Genomic DNA, 6679 nt, shown 5'->3' with positions numbered 1-6679 from the left:
GTTGGAGGAACGAAAGGGACGGAGGCTTTTGGAGGTCGGGAAATATATCCAAAACCACAGGGCAGTGGTGAGCGGGCCTGTAGCTTGTACTTGTGTGTCAGGCTGTGGCTGTCCTACTCCCAGGTACCACAACCAAACCTATGGAATCCCGCCGTTGGTCAGTGCTGGGGGCAAGCGTGTAGTTCAGGCGGGCGCTGTGACATGGCTGGCATGTCCAGCAAAGTCGTGGGGCTGCTCATAGACTCCCTGGCCCGGCTTCCCGATCTTGTTTCCGGGCTGCCGGTCCTCCACAGGTGGGTGGAAGAAGCCTCTGGTAGGGTTTTATGAACGGGATACCTCCCAGCAAAGGTAAGGGGTCTCTGTGAGATTTGCCTCGCGTGCTGTGTTGTGACTCCTACACGAAGCCGTGTGTGCCAGATTCCCCTGCCTCTTGCATGGTGCGTCTAGGATGTCCTGTTGTTCTGGTGTTCCGGGCTGTCTTCTGTCCTGGTGAATTTGGCACTTGTAGAAGTCATCAGGCTGACAATGAGGATGAGCTCCAGTTAAATGGAGCAATTACAGCAGGGTAGCCATGCAACGTTCTTCGCACTTTGCTCTCTTCCTGGTCTGTTGTCTTGTTGAGACTTCCAGAAAGGAGGCTAATTAAGTGTAATCTGTTAGTTGTTTATGAGCATTATCATCTGGTTCCCGTAGGCTGGAGAGCGCTCATCAGAGAGTGACTATTGGTCAGTGCTGGTTGAGAGGAGCTTGGACAACGCGAAATAAAAGATGCGTATTCAAGTCCATTACTAATCCTTTGAGACATATCTCAATTTTTTCATTCTAGCATCTTCCTGTCTTTTCACCCTTATTCCGCTACTCATCATACCTACAAACTTGGTGATTATACTAACTGGAAATATTTCTCTAACGTGTATTTTTTATGTGTGATCATGACCAGGCTTGCAAAACTGCATCTGAACTCAGCTATGACAATGTATGGAGATGAATTTTTAGCTCTGGACTGCTGCGTATTTTTAGTCAGGTGGTGGATTGATTCTTGCAGACACATTTACGAATATGCAGCCAGTTACAATAAGAATGGAAGTGGCAAGTGCCCAGATGTTTAATATTTAAAATATGTTACATGGGCGCATTAGTAAGTAGAAAATAACTGCAACAGGCTCATTGTTATTTGCCATAACATAATTGATTGAAATGTGGCTTGGGGAAAGTCTTCATTCCACGTGTGTATGGGCGGTGTTAGTGTGTGTTGCACCGGGCGTTTACAGGATCAGTCCTGTGTTGTTCCAGCCTTTGGGTTGGTGAAGTCTATCATTTGAAAAAGGACACAAATGCAGCATTACAGGTCCTAGTAGAGGTGGGAATGGGCTGTCTGGTGACGTTGGTGTTGCTGACTGTCACCCTGTGCTTTTCTAAATTCCCTCTCTGCTAGGAGCTGGCACCTCCAGGGGCCCTGGGCTCTCATGCTCCAGAACCAACTCCTGAGCCCGTTCACCTGAGTGCCAGGTGGAAATCTGCATCCTTTGCGAGGTCCCCTCGTGAAAAGCTTGGGGTAATGCTTAGCCCCTGAGCATTGGCATGTGCCCTGTGTGCAAGATGCTCTCTGCAGAAATAAGGGGGTTGTGGAAGGGAAGTAAGTCTTCAAATTGCATAGCACATAGCTTCTGCTTGAATGTAGTTACCTGCTGGGGCCACTTGTAACACCTGATACTGCTCTAAAAGAGAAAGATTAGGAGGAATTAGCTTTCCTTGTCTCTCTGTAATGTGTTTTCTTTGCACATTGGACAGTGCTTTGCATCTATTTTCTCTGTATAATCAGCAATCCCTGCTGCTGATTGTGGAGCAAAAGGTAGGTTTGGAAATCCTGCCCTGGCAGGAGCGTCTGAAGGCAGGTGTTAGAATCTACTTTTTTTCTAACACTTTCTGTGCTCTAAATTGTTACGGTCTCCCTAAGATGGATAAAATATAATGCAAATTGTGTTTATTACAAGCCAAAGATAGAACCACTGAATGTACCATATCATCAGGGCCAGATCCTGATGATTTTACTCATGAGTAATGCTTTTAACTTCAGTTGAATCCAGTTTCAAAGCACAAAAAAGCACAATCGACATCATTTTATGCTGAGAAAGAGCCTTCAGACAGAAGGAATTTCATTGCCTTCTCCACACATAGTGCACAGGGTTTGACCCTTCCAAGGCTCAATTCTCTAACGTCTACAATCACCAGTAGCCCAGACCGCCTTCTCACCAGTAAGATGGGTATAGCAGAGGCCTCAGAGGGGCCTCTCCAGTATTATGCCAGTTGGGAACAGACCTGTCTTTCTGGGCCCTTCAGTATTACACGAGACCAATCTCCCTTCTTGCTCTCAGTATCTGTTTATAACATGGCCAGTATGTCATCTTCCTAGTCTCTGGCAAAAGTTGCTTCTCCCTGTGGTTGGCTGTTGGATATGGCTAATCCTTGTTTGTGACTTCTGAGCCTTTGATTCGGAGTGGATAATGCTCCTCTAAGTATCATTATTCCTCTCTTCATCGTGACATATAGCTTGTTTAGTAATCTATATCTGGCACAGTATTTTATACTGTCTCTTTCAGGGAGTTATTTTTTGATCTTGTTGTTCAAACCAAGCCCAACATAGCGGAAGCTGAGCATGAGTGGAAGGTTTATGCTGCAGCAGCTACAACACAGGTTGAAATCCTGGACTTTCCTGCAGAGGGTTTGCGTCTCCAAGCTAATGCTGTGGTTGCTCCAGGCTGCTGAAAGTAGGTGCCCTATTGTAATAAAGAGACACGAAACAAAAGATTGAGCATGTGGGAGGATCTAAAAGTAATGACTGGTTAAAAAGATCTGTTTTGTTGCTTTCATGAGTTTAATATGAACTTCTTTTAAATTTATCTTCTGAAGGAAATTTCTGAGGTTAGGGAGAAAATTTCAAAATTTCAAAAATTCCTTGTTTTTGACTGTCAAATAGTGCCGGTATAGCTCTATACATTGTCTGTTTGCTCAGCTTAGATGTCAGAATAAACTGGCCAGTTTTTCAAAACCTTTATAAATCATTAGCTTTCTGCTTTTCTCTTACTGGCTTGGTGCTGCAGTAAGCAAGCGTAACTGCAGTAATAAGGAAGCAGGAGAATGCTTAAGTTGAAAGAGCTCGTTCTTATTCATTAAAAGCAAGTTAATATGGAATTATACAGTCCAGAACACCCAACAACGCCTCAATGCTTGATCCTAACAGTCGGTTCATTTGTTCTTGGTCTAGATTTGAGTGCCCTGAGTGCAGCGGCTGGGTAAGTGCTACAGGTGGCCTCCTCTGAACACGCTTTGCAGGAGTCACAGTTGCAATGGAGTGAAGTAATGCACACAGACTTAAGTTGGGGTCTGACTTCTCGCAGAGCTGACAATGCTCAGCTCCTGTGAACATTGGCCTGAACTTGTCAGGCTTTCTTTCTGTAAAGATATCCATCTGTACGTGTTGTGTTCACAAACGGAGTGCTGCAGATATATCGGTGGGTCTTAAATAACCCACACGAAACAATTAAAATTATTTCTGAAGCAAATTAATGCAATTTGGGCCTGAATGTTCATTTGGCTATTTAAAATTGCAAAAGGGTTTTAAGCCTTGATTGGACTCGCTTGGGGCCCTGCTTGACATTTTGAAAGGAAGCTTGACATCCCTGCAGGAGCCCAGAGGATCCAGAGTGTTGCGGCGCAGAGCGCGTCACTTAGTGACAGCAGCGTGTGGTGCTCCTGTGTCTGTCATTAGGAGAGGGCTTGCAAACCAAGCCAAGTGAAAGCGGGCTTACCTCTGGTACATTCAGTATTGTACAACTTAGCTGTGCTGGTGTTCCTGCCTGCTTGTCCAGGAAGCTTTCCCCTCTACTTGGGGACAGCTGTGCTCTTAGAAAATGACCCTGAGCTGTTAATGGAGCTGGCATAAGTGAGGTGTAATGAGAGCTCCTGTGAACATCCATTTTATTGTTAATTTGTAAAGGTATCTCTGTGCATTGTGTTCACAGATGACATGTCTTTTCATTTCTAGTTGGTGTTTGGTTATGCAACTGTGCTATGTTCTGTGTTTAAAATCTCTGAACTACTGCTGAAGGCAGGGAGAAATCTGAGCTAATAATCTGAGCCAGACAAAACCAAAACACTGATGTGTTTGTGTTGTCAGTCCATCCACAGCTTGTTCCTACAGTGGTGGTAGATATAGCAGTACAACATACGGTTCTTAGTTATTTTCAGCATAATGATATCTAGACAGCTTTTTTCAAAAGAGGAAAAGTTTAAAGATAACAGAACTGGGGTCATCTGTAGAAATGGCACTAATAGTAACATATATCTCCATCTGTTTGCCGTTTACCTTTTATTTATTTGCTTATAATATCTTTGATCACTTTCATCTCTGCCTTTATCTGTGTTTTCAAGGCTGTCTTGGGGATAGTGTGGGTGGAGGAGTGTTCCAGCACTTCTTGTTGATTTCATTTAAAATTCAGATGAAGCTTGCTAACTTCATAAACCCTAGAGAGCTTAGATTTCTTCTAAATACATTACTGTCTTCTGTGTTGCTTCCAAACTTTGTGAAAAATACTGAAAAGCAAAATGCATTGCAAAGCGTCAGAGAATAAACCGAATGGAAGCTTCTGGGTTTCTGTTTTTGGGGAGACATGTTGCCCAAAACTAGTAGTAAAATCTTCTAGTAAAATGATGACATTTTAAACTTTATTTTCTCCTATTTTATTTGCTTGGTTGCACGGTGGTTGTTCTTTGTTTTCATAGGTTATTTCACAGTCATCTTGGGGATTGTTCTAGCATCTCACCCACTACCAGTGGTCCGTGGACCACTTGAGCTTCTGTAGAGTACCTTTGGTGGCAAGTAACTGATTCGTTGGGGGAGATCTGTGCCTTCTCTTCAGAGGGAGATCAAGAAAAACAAACAAGCCAAGTTCCCATTCATCTGGTGTAGGTAAACCTCGGTCTGACAGGCATGTGATCCTGAATAAGTGAATAAACTGCACAGCCTCCATGGAAGAATGTTAACTTTGGTGAAGATAGGGAAGGATGGGGCTTGCTTAGGAAGTTGCATTCTGCATTTATGAAGCCTCGGGTATGTGTTTGCACCTAATGCTACTGACCCCACTTCTGTCTGTTCTGTGTTCTTGCTGCGAATATGATCCAGCTAAGCCTGCTTAAATACCGATACGCAGCAAAATGAAGGTGTGTTAATAGTGTAGCAGGAGACTAGTAATACTTCCACTGCGAAAGTAACTCCAGAAGAAGCGGGAACAGGGACAGATGTTTACTTGAAATTGTTTCTGCTAGAGGTGGTCTGTTTCTTATTTTGGTAGAGATTCTCAAATGGTGGTTGTGAGGCTGCAAATTGTAACATTTTAAACTTTAACAAAACAATGATGCAGAAACTTTTTTGTGCTGGGGAAAGGGACACGTAGGGTTCTGGTGGTAACGAGGGGTGTTACGCAGCAGCATTCTGTTGTGGAGCGATGCAGCTGGTTCCAGCGATCCCAGTGTATCTTGAGGAGAGGAGGGTGTGCTGCTCTCCCTCTGCTGGTCAGGATGGCTGGCGACTGCCACCACTTTCACCAGGAAGATTTAGGGCTGGGTGCTGGGCAGCACTCCGGGTTTTATGAAGGCTGCCAAGGCCTTGTTTCCTGCTGCCTTTCTCATGGGCAGCAGTCCTCTTTCAGCAAAACAAGTGGCATCCTTATCGAGTTACGGCCTTGAAGTCTGTAGTAAGGCAAACACTTAATGGGGACTGGAGGAGTGGCATTGTGTTCCCCTTCACTGAAATCCCATGAATGTGCAAAGTGCTTTGAGAGTTCAGGTGAATGCAGAGTGTGACATGCTAGCAAATACCTAAATTTTCTTTATAAAAACATGCTTCTCAGAATGATGTGACTTCTTAAATTGTCATTTCATTTTTTTCCCTTAAAACACTCTTTGCAGGATGAACTTACTGCAGTGAATGTAAAGCAAGGCTTCAGTAATCAACCTGCCTTCTCTGGAGATGAGCATGGATCTGCTAGAAATATTGTCATTAATGCCTCAAAGGTAAGACAGGGCTTTTCGGTCTGAGTATACTCATTGAAATTGGAACCAAGCTGGCAGTGGTTGTACTTGGTTCTTGACTGCTTTGCTTTCTAGTTGGAAGTTTTCGTATTGAAGTTAATTACAGAACTAGTATAAGAATACTGAGCTGTGTTTCTGCTACCTAGTGTTATCAGTCTTCAGAGGAAAACATGGATGCCAAGAACAAAACGTAACTAGCACACTTCATTGTAGAAGAGACATTAATTTTTGCTCCTGTTCTTTTATTTGCTTTACTTACAAAGACAGTAGTGACTCCTTCCCTGAAAGTTCCTAGTATTTACACGTCTTTAACTTGCTTCGGTCTTGTATCTGTTTCATCAGGCTGTTTTCTGCCAGAAGAAACTGGTCACTGTGGTCCAGGTCTCTTGGAAATGTATTCTTGGATTGTTTAGTGAAATTTAACTTAGCTCTCCTGTGGTTTTTTTGAGAGTCAAAGAAGTGTGAGATACAAAAGAGCAATAAAAATCACTAAAATGTTAGTTACTATCCTACAAATTGAAAACAATAGCTTTTTAGGAAAAAAACCATCCCGTATTTTTTTACGGTATCTGTTCAGATTCATTTTCTC

Source organism: Pygoscelis adeliae, unplaced genomic scaffold, assembly GCF_000699105.1.
Source record: "Pygoscelis adeliae isolate BGI_AS28 unplaced genomic scaffold, ASM69910v1 Scaffold241, whole genome shotgun sequence".
Lineage (NCBI taxonomy): Eukaryota > Metazoa > Chordata > Aves > Sphenisciformes > Spheniscidae > Pygoscelis > Pygoscelis adeliae.
This window is presented reverse-complemented; position numbering follows the sequence as displayed.